General features: G+C 44.0%; 1 protein-coding gene across 2 annotated transcripts in view; it reads left to right on the forward strand.

The window, feature by feature from the left end:
- Window positions 1-12,961, forward strand: part of SPAG6 (sperm associated antigen 6) — a 108,345-nt gene that overhangs the window by 47,180 nt on the left and 48,204 nt on the right. The window lies entirely within an intron of this gene.

Below are 12,961 nucleotides of genomic sequence, written 5' to 3' on the forward strand. Positions count from 1 at the left end.
TATTTAAAGCTTCCGTCTATGCAGAACGTAAAACATGAAAATTCAGCGTTAGAGATGTTAAGAGGGCCAGAACAAATCGGGCCATACCTAACCTCTCCTAATCCGCACCCTTGCTCTCCTTGTTTTAGCTTCTCAGTTTTGGAATTAATGCCAGTACCTTCTAGCACAGCACAACACTGAATAATTGTGTGTGCATAAATAATACATGGGGATGTTAATGAATAGAACCAGAATGACAGATTGCTAGATAATTGAGGCACTTGCCATTTCTCATATAGAAACAACATCCAGTTGTTTTGCAACTATGTTGTTTCTTAAACATTTGAAATCTAGAGGTTATTTAAAAATGCAACGGAAAGGACAATGAATGAAATACATGAGAACTGATTCATTAAATTAGAAGGTGCGTTCACCATTACTTTAGGACAAGGCCGTTTAGTTAAAATGAAAGCTTATACTGAACTACTTACTGTTGGTTACACATAATGGAGTGATGTATCAAGGTAAATTTAAGAAAAATTGATGCAAAAAATTGCGTTATTTTCATCTTGCGTTTTTTTGCGTCAATGTATTACGGTCTTTGTTCCAACTTCTGTGACCTGTACATCAGCTTGTGATGTGGGGAGTGTCGGGAGGAGATGTGGAGGGCTTACATGATGCACAGATTATAATGAGATAAATGAAACTCTGTGTCAGTCTCTCTATTTTTTTTATTGTCCTCGACTTGCATCAAACAAATCTGCCATGTCTGAAGTGGCGTAAATATTTCTGGCCAACAATGTATCAAATGCGTGAAACCCTTTCTTACATTTGACACAAATAGGTAAATGGAGAATGCATGAAAACAAACTTCTATTAGCACTTTTTTACATTGATGCATCTTTCTTTTGTCCCCACAATGGCTCAGTGCATGCGTGCATGTGCGTGTGTGTGTGTGTGTTTGTGTGTGTGTGTGTGTGTATATATATGTATATGTGTGTGTCTATATATATATATATATATATATAGAGAGAGAGAGAGAGAGAGAGAGAGAGAGAGAGAGAGATATTTATATATAAATAGATCTGTGCTTGTGTGTGTATATATACATACATACATACATACATACATACATACATACATACATACAGTACATAAGTATGTGTATATATATATATATATTTCATAGAGATCAGCACTCCTAACTATTTCAACTCTCCGAGGTGCTTGGCAAGCTAAGTCATGTAACTGGTAGGAAAAGCCAGCACAATCACATTTGAAGGGAAATTTATATCACCATATCTTAAATCGAGTTTTCAAACTTTTCTTGGGGAAAAAAAAAATATATATATATATATATATAAAATCTTCGAGGATTAAAGTAACACGCTTATTGCAACTTTGGTGTGCCTGCTTCCTTGATTTTTCTACATTGTGCTTCTTCTTTAAGTGCTTTAGCAGTACCACCGTTTCCAGACCTCTGGGTTCCATTGTTCTGTGTGTGCCCGGACTACCCTGCTGTAAGAGAGTAGCGCGCTCACGTCCTACATGCATATTAGTTAAATTAATTGGAAATAGGAAAAATGTTCGCAGAAATTTGAATCTGCAAGATCATTTTAGCTGTGGATTTTCGCAGATCAGTCTCAATAAGGCAGGTTTGTATATTTTTTTCCTATCACTGAAAATCTGCCCTGTACATTAAGATTTTTACAAATATGAATCGGTTTATGGATTCTGAATCCCTGGGAGAGACTTTTTTTTTCTTTTTTTTCTAGAGTCTGAAGCAATAAATATATATATATATATAAAAATATATATATATAAAAATATATATATATAAAAATATATATATATAAAAATATATATATATAAAAATATATATATATAAAAATATATATATATAAAAATATATATATATATATATATATATCCCCTCAAACCTCCCTCCAAATAACATATGGAGAGACACCTGTGCTCAAAATGAAGCACCGTTGGATATCTGGGAAATATGCAAATGAGATATGTAAAGTATATTTAAATCACACACATCCAACGCTTCCTAAACAGATTTCCATAAGACCCCCACCCCCCGTCCCCACATCTGTCATATTCACAAACAGATTTGGATTTGTACAAAGCCGAAATCACGGATTTCACAAAATCTCATCGGATCCGATGGCGGATTAGGATGTATCCGTCTGGATTTTTTAGTGCCCAGTCCGCCTATGGATTTCTGTATGCGGATCTTGGTGAAAACAGTGTAGATAATCTGTGGATCGGATTTTTTAACAGTTTTGCCCATCTAATATTAATACCCCTCTCTGAGCATTAAATATGTGAGGATAATAAATTAGAAAAAAAAAATCTAATAAATAAAAAATGATCAGATGCGTAGTAAGAAATATGATCAGATGGGTTATAGAGTGAATTCAAAATAAAAAAAAAACTTAGAAAAACAAATGAGTATATAACAAATTCGTATACTTAAAGACAGGTTTGGTCCAGTTGTAAGTTTGGGTATAAATCGTCATATTTGTCCCAGTATTAGTCCAGCCACAATTCCTGACACTGTGGGGGAAATGGTGCAGCTTTTTGTATGCGGTCCTCTTTGCCACATGAGATAGTGTTAACATCCCATAGAAAACCTGCACACTCAAAAATGCCCCACGTAGTGTAATTACATCACCAGTATAAAAACAAATATGCACTCATAGAAAAGCATATCAGGCTCGGAGTCCAAGCAGTAGTGCGCGTCTGTCCCGTGGCCGATGCCATCAGAACTCCCTTCAGTGTTTCTGCCGGAGGTTGCAGCGTCTCTCCTTATAACGTCATCACAGCAATTGACATTGAGGCTTGGATAGACCGAGGCATTTTGGCAGAAGCATACTACAGTACTGCTTGATCTCAGAGTCTGATATCCGTTTGTATATCAGCACGTATGTAAGTGCATATTTGTTTTTAGACTAGTGTTTTCATTAAACTTGATGACACTATTTGGGGCATTTTTGTTTATGCTTGTTGTATTTATGTATATGTGTTGTTACACACACACGCATGGCCTGCCAGTGGTGGACCAATGAATATTGTATCTGCATGGGTCTTCAATGACCTTTGGTAATTGGCAAGTGCTGAAGCACAGCTGAACCACAAATGAATTACCAAAAAACTACAATTGACAAACACAAAAGTGACAATTCAACTAAAATATATAATAAATAAGCACAATTTCTTTGAAGAATACCTATCCAATCTATGTTTTTCTGTTCCTGGATCAGCATGGTTTCAGTGCTTCTTGAAGTACTCTGTTTTGGTAGAGTGCCTTTTTCACCATCCCCACAAACGGATCACACAGGGTCAGCAGGGATAAGTGTTCCGTGTATAACAATCTTTTTATTCCCATTGTCTCCTGCTCACTTTGTTCAGGGAAGCTTCTACCAATTACAATTGACTATGCAAAGTATACATGGGATATATTTATACTATGTTACTATATTATTGTATATATATTTTATTTGCATATACATGAATGATGAATGTGTACCTATAATATATATATATATATATATAAAAAGGAAATCACTGTGTTAGTCCAAATAAAAAAGGTATCACCTAATACTGAAGAACTTATATATATATATATACCTGAATATATATGCCTGAATACACATTTTATTCCCTGGAAGTGAGTGCTGCCTCTTTTTTGCCTTACGCAAGGATGGTAATATGGTTTTGTGTATATATATATTTATTTATAAAGTGCCAACATATTCCGCAGCACGGTACAGTGGAGTGTAGTTATGTAAATTTACATAAACAGAATAACATGCCAAATAAGGACAAACATGCACAGATACAGAGAAGTAATGAGGTCCCTGCTCGTGAGAGCTTGTGTGTGTCTCGTTTGGATTATAATATACTGCTAGCAGACCTCTCTGCCTCCCAACTTTCTCCCAATCTATACAAAATTCTGCTGCTTGAATAATTTCACTTTCTCCCAAAACAGTCTCTGCTCATCTCATCCTTAAATCCCTCTCCTGGCTTCACATCACGTTTTGGATTACCCACCAAGTTCTCCTCCTTACCTTTAAGGCTCTCCACTCATTTGCTCCTTCCTACTGTACATTATCAGCTTTGGTCTCTCGTTATGCCCCTGGTCGTCTCATGCACTCTACCCATAACGGTCTCTTTTCCACCCCTTTCACCTCTACAGCTCTCTCTTACCTTAAACCCTTTCCCCTCAATGCACTTTACCTGTGGAACTTCCTCACACTGAGTATACGCCAAGCACCTTCTCTCCCCACCTTTAAGACTAACCTTAAAACTCTTTTTAACAGGGTGGGTCCAAAGAGAACCCCAAAAAGTTCCTATATCTAGCACTCGCTGTGGCAAAAAGTGGGTGAGTAATTACTACATGAGATATAAATATCCCTAACAGAATGGTATATGACCAGAGGCTAACCATCAGCTGTCATATATAATACATATATGTCCACATAGGACTAAAAGTGAAAAAACAATAAAGTTTTAATAAACATATAAAATTATGAACATATAATGTGTAGTGTAATAAATAATACCTTTGGTCTTAGCTGGCATATGGACCACCCTTTCCCCCATTGACTTTCGTATAGGTGATTACATATTTGGTTACATGATGCGTATGTCAACTGCTTTATAGGTGGCGCCCACTTCCTAAGAGGATTTTATTACACCACACATTATATGTTCATAATTTTATATGAACCTGAGAGCGGCCGCGGGAGTGCTAGGGGAGCGCGGCCGCGGAACTGCTAGGGGAGCGCGGCCGCGGGACTGCTAGGGGAGAGCGGCCGCGGGAGTGCTAGGGGAGAGCGGCCGCGGGACTGCTAGGGGAGAGCGGCCGCGGGACTGCTAGGGGAGAGCGGCCGCGGGACTGCTAGGGGAGAGCGGCCGCGGAACTGCTAGGGGAGAGCGGCCGCGGGACTGCTAGGGGAGAGCGGCCGCGGAACTGCTAGGGGAGAGCGGCCGCGGGACTGCTAGGGGAGAGCGGCCGCGGAACTGCTAGGGGAGCGCGGCCGCGGGACTGCTAGGGGAGAGCGGCCGCGGGAGTGCTAGGGGAGAACGGCCGCGGGACTGCTAGGGGAGAGCGGCCGCGGGACTGCTAGGGGAGAGCGGCCGCGGGACTGCTAGGGGAGAGCGGCCGCGGAACTGCTAGGGGAGAGCGGCCGCGGGACTGCTAGGGGAGCGAGGCCGCGGGACTGCTAGGGGAGAACGGCCGCGGGACTGCTAGGGGAGCGCGGCCGCGGGACTGCTAGGGGAGCGCGGCCGCGGGACTGCTAGGGGAGAGCGGCCGCGGGACTGCTAGGGGAGAGCGGCCGCGGCACTGCTAGGGGAGAGCGGCCGCGGGACTGCTAGGGGAGAGCGGCCGCGGGACTGCTAGGGGAGAGCGGCCGCGGGACTGCTAGGGGAGCGCGGCCGCGGGACTGCTAGGGGAGAGCGGCCGCGGGACTGCTAGGGGAGAGCGGCCGCGGGACTGCTAGGGGAGAGCGGCCGCGGGATTGCTAGGGGAGAGCGGCCGCGGGACTGCTAGGGGAGAGCGGGCCGCGGGACTGCTAGGGGAGAGCGGCCGCGGAACTGCTAGGGGAGCGCGGCCGCGGGACTGCTAGGGGAGCGAGGCCGCGGGACTGCTAGGGGAGAGCGGCCGCGGGACTGCTAGGGGAGAGCGGCCGCGGAACTGCTAGGGGAGCGCGGCCGCGGGACTGCTAGGGGAGCGAGGCCGCGGGACTGCTAGGGGAGCGCGGCCGCGGGACTGCTAGGGGAGAGCGGCCGCGGGACTGCTAGGGGAGAGCGGCCGCGGGACTGCTAGGGGAGCGCGGCCGCGGGACTGCTAGGGGAGCGCGGCCGCGGGACTGCTAGGGGAGCGAGGCCGCGGGACTGCTAGTGGAGAGCGGCCGCGGGACTGCTAGGGGAGCGCGGCCGCGGGACTGCTAGGGGAGAGCGGCCGCGGGACTGCTAGGGGAGAGCGGCCGCGGAACTGCTAGGGGAGAGCGGCCGCGGGACTGCTAGGGGAGAGCGGCCGCGGGACTGCTAGGGGAGAGCGGCCGCGGGACTGCTAGGGGAGAGCGGCCGCGGGACTGCAAGGGGAGAGCGGCCGCGGGACTGCTAGGGGAGAGCGGCCGCGGGACTGCTAGGGGAGAGCGGCCGCGGGACTGCTAGGGGAGCGCGGCCGCGGGACTGCTAGGGGAGAGCGGCCGCGGAACTGCTAGGGGAGCGAGGCCGCGGGACTGCTAGGGGAGAGCGGCCGCGGGACTGCTAGGGGAGAGCGGCCGCGGAACTGCTAGGGGAGCGCGGCCACGGGACTGCTAGGGGAGCGAGGCCGCGGGACTGCTAGGGGAAAGCGGCCGCGCGACTGCTAGGGGAGAGCGGCCGCTAGAGGAGAGCATCTTTGCGACTGCTAGAGAGAGTGTCTGCGGGACTGCTAGGGAGAGTGTCTGCGGGACTGCTAGGGAGAGTGTCTGCGGGACTGCTAGGGAGAGTGTCTGCGGGACTGCTAGGGAGAGTGTGTTCGGGACTGCTAGGGAGAGCAGCCTCGAGACTGCAAGGCAGAGCGGCCACGGGATTGCTAGGGAGAGCGGCCACTTGACCGTACTGTGCCAGACAGGCCCTGGCATTCAAAGGATTAAAAAGAATCATAATTTTGTGATTTTTATGCAGGTTTTCCTGACCCAATTATGCTTCTGTATAGACCTCTGCAAATTGGGACGGACAAACCCGGGTAATCCAGGTCATTTGGTAGATTTAACACCTTATTTGAACCACGTGGATGTAGCGATCACATGTTTGCGGGCAGGCCCCCCAGGATGGGACTGGAAGTGGAGGATACTCTACTCTCGATCGCGTTAAACGTAATGTTCCTCTTAAAAAAACGAGTATTTGTAACACGACGTACCCTGTAAGTCAGAGGTGGCCAACTCCAGTCCTCATGGGCTACCAACAGGTCAAGTTTCAGCACAGGTGGATCAGTCATTGATTGAGCCACCTGTGCTGAAGCAGGAATATCCTGAAAACCTGACCTGTTGGTGGCCCTTAAGGACCTACTGTAAGTCATAGGTCTCTTTGAATGCCGGCTCATGATATTGATGATAGGTCATGGGCCACTCAAAGGGTTAAAGCAGCAATCCCTCCCAGAAGCCTATAGTTTGACCCCCATAATGTTAGTATATTGGCCTCTAAGCATGTCCTGTAATTAGTTTTTATTTTTCTGTTTTTCCGTAGCAAAACACTTGCTTTTCTTCACCTCAAGCTTCTGCACTGATCACTGGGAAGGGGTCTACGTTAACCTTCCAGACACGTCATATTTCAAACGCGTATACATCCTGCGCTGAGGATCAGATTTAAACCATAAAAACCGCGTTGGGAAGGGCAAGAATATATCTAATAAAATAGGTCAAATCCATTTCAAATAAAATGGGGGGAAAAAATGGCGATCAGCATGGGACTGCTGCTATAATATGAACGGACACTCAAGAAGATAAATGTTTTTGCAAAGACACATTTATCACCACGCACACTTTGCATCAATAGACTGTTGTATTAACCCGTTCACTGTCAGGCAGACTAGCAGTGGCTTTTGCAGGCCCCCCCACCCCCCCCCCCTCCCCTCCAGGGTTCATTTTCAAAATGGTCTGGATGATAAATTGCCCAGCGTCCTGTAGCACAAACACATTTAATCTGTCTCTCCGTTGCAGAGCTTCTGGACGCTCGCCAGCTTCAGCAAATAAACCTAAGTAAGTGGAAACTTTCTCAGTCATGGTTCCGAGAACTCTGACAGTGAACTGTGGCTGAACGCTTAGCTCTTCATCTCCGAATCAGATTGTAGGGGGCGGGGCTGAATTTAGAAATCTCATATATTATATATATATATATATATATATATATATGATTTTATATATTTATTCAAGGATAAATATATCCTCAACCTCTTCCGTGCTGGAGGCCCTGTATGGGTAGTGTTGCTGGCCTCTCTGGATCTTGAATGGGTTTACGTCTGACCTTTTTAACACACCAGAGGAATTGTTTCAGCTCCAGAAATATTCTTTTTATTGGGCAACATTTGGAGATGACTATTTACAAAGCCACATACACGTTCCCCCCCCCCCCCCCGACCTTATTTCTGCAGCTGCAGCCTGGATTTGCATGATATTTTGGACAAGAAGTGGACATTTTGGAGAAGGCACCTATAACATTCGGCAGTAATGTGCTGCTAGCCTGTAATAAGTTAGTGAAGAATGTGCTGTGCTTTTATACATATTTGCTTTGTGATCAGTCCAATAGGAGAAGAAAGTCTCCCGGTGTGATCCTTGGCCCTTTCTCAAAGCAGCATTTTGTGCATGGAGTGGAAAATCCGTCCTCTGCTCCCAAAAACGAACACACAGCACTTTAAAATGATAATGACCGAAGGTGTTTCTGTGGGGAAAAATGTGGCGGATCCCTTAGCAAAGAAACATTATTTTCTCTGCAAACGACAATAATCCATGTTTAAATGACAAAATGTGGGAGAAATAAATATCTGTCTCTCAAATAGTATCCAGGCCTCACTTCTAATCATTTCATGATCACTATATGGAGTTTCTTGTTGGGCCCGGGTAATGAGTAGGACTATACAATAATGGGCCCACAAAGAACATATCGTAACACAAAACATAACCTCAAAAAAAAAAAGCTGCGTTCGAGTGGAGGAAAATAGAAAGCACTTGGCTACGCAACAGCTCGTCCACGCGTAACTTCCGGGTCATATATGAAGGTATATTTAATCTGTTTTGAAATGAAGCCCGAGAGAGTCACTTCAAACATCACATGAACAAATATCACATCGCAAGCAACAGGCAGTGTTTGTGTTTGTAGATGGAGGCGCAAAGTTACAACGACTTCTGGGAAAGACTGCTGCTCACAAACCTGCAGCCATCATGTCTGCCTTATAATGCACAGCAATTCTTTACCAAGTTATTGTCTGTTTTTAAGAGGCTCTGAAAACATTAGCGACGGTGTGTTAACCCCCTGAGATGTGCGTTTAGACACAAGTTTAAAAACTTTTTTTTGCCTGTTTAACTTTGTATTTATTCAACTTTTTTTTTTTTTTTTTAATAATCCAGGGTGAATGGGTTACAGATGATAAAATAGGGGACAGGAGGCTTGGGGGAAGACAGTGAGACATAAAATGTGACGACAAAAGAGGAGCTGATAGAATATGTCTTGACAGAAGTAAAGCATAAATGACAAAACCCTCGTTGGTGAGATGACGTCGAGGAGGTTAAATAAAGTTCGAGAAGAGCAGGGAAAAAATGTTTTGCGCAAGTGTCTAGTTTAAAGAAGCAGACCAAGCAATATCCTACATGTGTGTTTTCAGTTCTGTATTGGAGAAAATATTTGTAGCATTTAAAAAAAAAAAAAAACAACCCGAATTACATATTTTATGTATTATAGTGTAACAAGCATTTTTTTTTCTATAGCAACCATTTACAAAGTCACATCCCCTTCCTCTTCTGAAACAGGCTCTGGCACACCCCTTTTTGAGCCCTGCCATCTCTCTAGCAGTGCACCAATTGTATCTAGTGACTGCCTGGTCATGCGATCTTCCCCACAGAACTTTGCATCTTTGGTCCTCTTCGGCAATTTAGTGAACCCCCAAACCGAATCTTCGCTGATCGATCAGAGGAGAATGGATCGATTGGCAATTTAGCTAATTCCTTATAATTTTGTGGATTGTATTGATGCACATATTAAAGGGGGGGGGGATAAAAACATTTTGTAAAACAGCAGCTTGGAGTGCTGCTCTTATTTGTTAGAGGAGTTTAAATGAATTTATACATGGGCATTTTTAATGTGATGGACCTAGGTGCAAAAATGGATACATCTGCTTTTAATATGGGTCACGTAAGTCCTTCCCCCAGAATGCAGTCACACACTTGATACAATGACACTCGGGTTCAATTGATGGGGGAAAATTGGCATTTTTCCCTCGATGCATAAACCCCATTATTTTACATTTGATATTTCTGCAAAATTTAAAAAAAAAGCTACTGGAAAATGTAATCAAGTAAAAAGTAAGGAAATGTGTACTGTAATAAATCATGTGCACCTGCACACTGTCACTAAAACAGAGGCCCCTTAAATGTTGATCATGTCCTGTGAATGTCCCTGCTGATCTCTAACCTACAGTAATAACCGAGAGGAGAGTGCATTAGACCAGGGGTGCATAAAGTTTTCTCCCTGCGCCCCCTGCCTGCTCTGCTCCCCTGTTCGCGTCCCGCCATCCCCCGCTCGGCTCCGGCGTCAAATGACATTGTGGGGTCATGTGATGTCACGTTGCCATGGCAACGCGACGTCAGGTGACCCCGCGGGTTTCCATGGCGACACGTCGCCTTAGACCAGGTAGGAGAAGTTACAGAGGCCTCGAGCAGTCCCCCGGCATTTCATTTAAATGCCTTTGGGGAGAGCGCAAGACCTCTGTAACCGCCGGGCCACCCCTGAAAAATCTCGTGCCCCCCCCCCCAGTTTGCACACCCCTGCATTAGACTTCCAAGAGATTAGACAACGTATTAGAGTTCACCAGTTGCAATTATTAATAATGTAGCAATATTATATATCATTAATTGTACATATTTAATTTTCAATAAAAATGCAAAAATACATACAAAAGAAATACATGATGTTATTATATTTAATAATAGAAGAAATGTGCACAGAGACTTGTATTCCATGGACAAAACATTCTTAAAGGGACTTTATAAAAAATATATAAATATATATATATTTTTTTTTTTTTATAAACATAACAGGTAAATTCTGCATTCACTGAAGCAGCCATTCAGGTTGATTTCAGCAAAAAAAAATCCCCATTGACTTCAACCCAGAATGGCTGCATCCGTGTATATAGAATTTACTGCTAAATCTGAAACATTGTTACCACTCCATGTATACGTCCTCTCACAGCGCATTACAAGGAGGGCAACATCAAAAAGGTAGGAGTGTCAATAACCAGGCTAACACAATAGTTGTATTCTGCAGACATTACAGCATAAATTTGTGGTTGGGTATATTACTGACGCCTACTTTGTTTGATGTTGTAATTAGAAATAATAATAAATTAAGATCAGATGGAAAGGGTGTTAAACATCCAAATCTCCAGGCTGCTAAAATGAATTAAACTTGGTGTAAGAAAGCTGCACCAGATCAAATCTAACTCCATTGCTTTTAAATAGGATTTTTGTCACTGTTTGCTTGCACTGGATCTGCTGCAGTTTTGCAGCAGAAGACTTGAATACGTGTTCTTTTTCACGCTGTGACGTTCGAAACGCGTTGGATGGGTTTCTTGTCACATTAAAGTGCCCTTTTAATCATTTTTTCGTTTTGGGTCCTTCCTGCTCCGTTTTTGCTGGTGCGCTTTTTGGTCTCCCTTTTCCTGTTATTGCATAATTGTAGCTGCACAGCTTGCCTACCTACTACCAGGATGTGAGTATTGCTTATTTTCAGGGGAACCTGCCGATGAGACTGAGGGTGAGTGGGCTTGTACCATCTACCACCTGTCTTCAGGAGGATAGTACCCGTACTATTGCACATTAAGTACTATATTATTCTTATTAGTACCCTGGTTTAGTGGTTTGGCTTATTTTATTCATTGCACCTGCATTTGAGTGCTTTAGCCTACTTTCCATATTGCTTTAATTATAATAATGTTTTTTTTCTTGTATAGCACTGACAGCTTATGCAGCGCTGTACATAACATTTTTGCAGTCATGAGAACCTACTTCGTAGAGCTTACAATCGATTTTTGGGTGCCTGAGGCACAAGGAGATAAAGTGATTCGCCCAAGGTTACAAGGTGTAGACACAGGGAATTGAACCGGACTGCCGTGCTTCAAACTCAGTGCCGTTATTTTCAGTGCTTTTACTCACTGAGCCACTCGTTCAGCCCTCTACAAAAATGCATCATGTTCATTTTTTTTTAATGATCTAAAATGCTGCAATGAGAAAGCCAATGTAAATACCTCTGCTTATCTTCTCTATTTTGGCTCCTGTGTTTTCAATTCATCTGTGAGACAGTTGTTATTCAAGATCACTCAGAGCTGGTCAGATTAGTTCAAGGTCTTGGAAGGCAGATCTGCCATCCTTTAGTTACCAAAGGATGAAAGGAAATAAACTCATCTTGCTGTTTACCCGAACACTTCCACGCAGATTCCCCGAGCACAGTGTCTAACTACATATTTCACTTTGTAGCTTTTTATTTACTACACCAATTTGAATGCTCAATCTACATATTCAGTTCATGGGGTCTCTGAGTGGGATTCACTAAAATCCAGCTTTCTTTGGTATATTGTTAGTTACATATCCCAGCCACAGCACCTTACCAGCCTCATTAGTAATTCCCACATGGAACCAGCTGAGATGGGGAACTATCTCCCCTCCCCCCCCTTGCTTTCCCACTAGGTATATTTGGGATTCACTAAAGGCTGATAACAGACAAAATGGCCGTTATGGGCTTTTAACGCCAATTTTATGTATCAATCTAATCACTGGAGCCATATTATCAGCGGTAAAGGGATAATGAGGGGCATTTTACCACATTGATGCAGTATGTCATAGTTTTTTTTAACGCGGTTTATGCACGAGTAGCTAACTCCAGATTACTTATTCACAAGCTAGTCACCATACTCCGATACTTGGAAATATGGGGCATAGCACACAAAAATCTCACTGATTTTTTAAGCACCTAACCTGTGCTTGTGTTAGGCCAATCATGCCTATAGTATGTATATAATGTAACGGCCACTATACACATGCAAGATAAGACTAGCCAATCTAGAACACATGATAAAAATACACATTATTTATCATATAGAACTTAATAATAGATTAACTAATTAGCAGCCCAAGTAGCCAGCTAGTCATGCTCACCCAATGACTACTTGGCCGCTAAAGTTACGAAGAGGTCAATATTTGCACAT

The sequence above is a fragment of the Ascaphus truei genome, chromosome 2 (genome assembly GCF_040206685.1).
Source record: "Ascaphus truei isolate aAscTru1 chromosome 2, aAscTru1.hap1, whole genome shotgun sequence".
Lineage (NCBI taxonomy): Eukaryota > Metazoa > Chordata > Amphibia > Anura > Ascaphidae > Ascaphus > Ascaphus truei.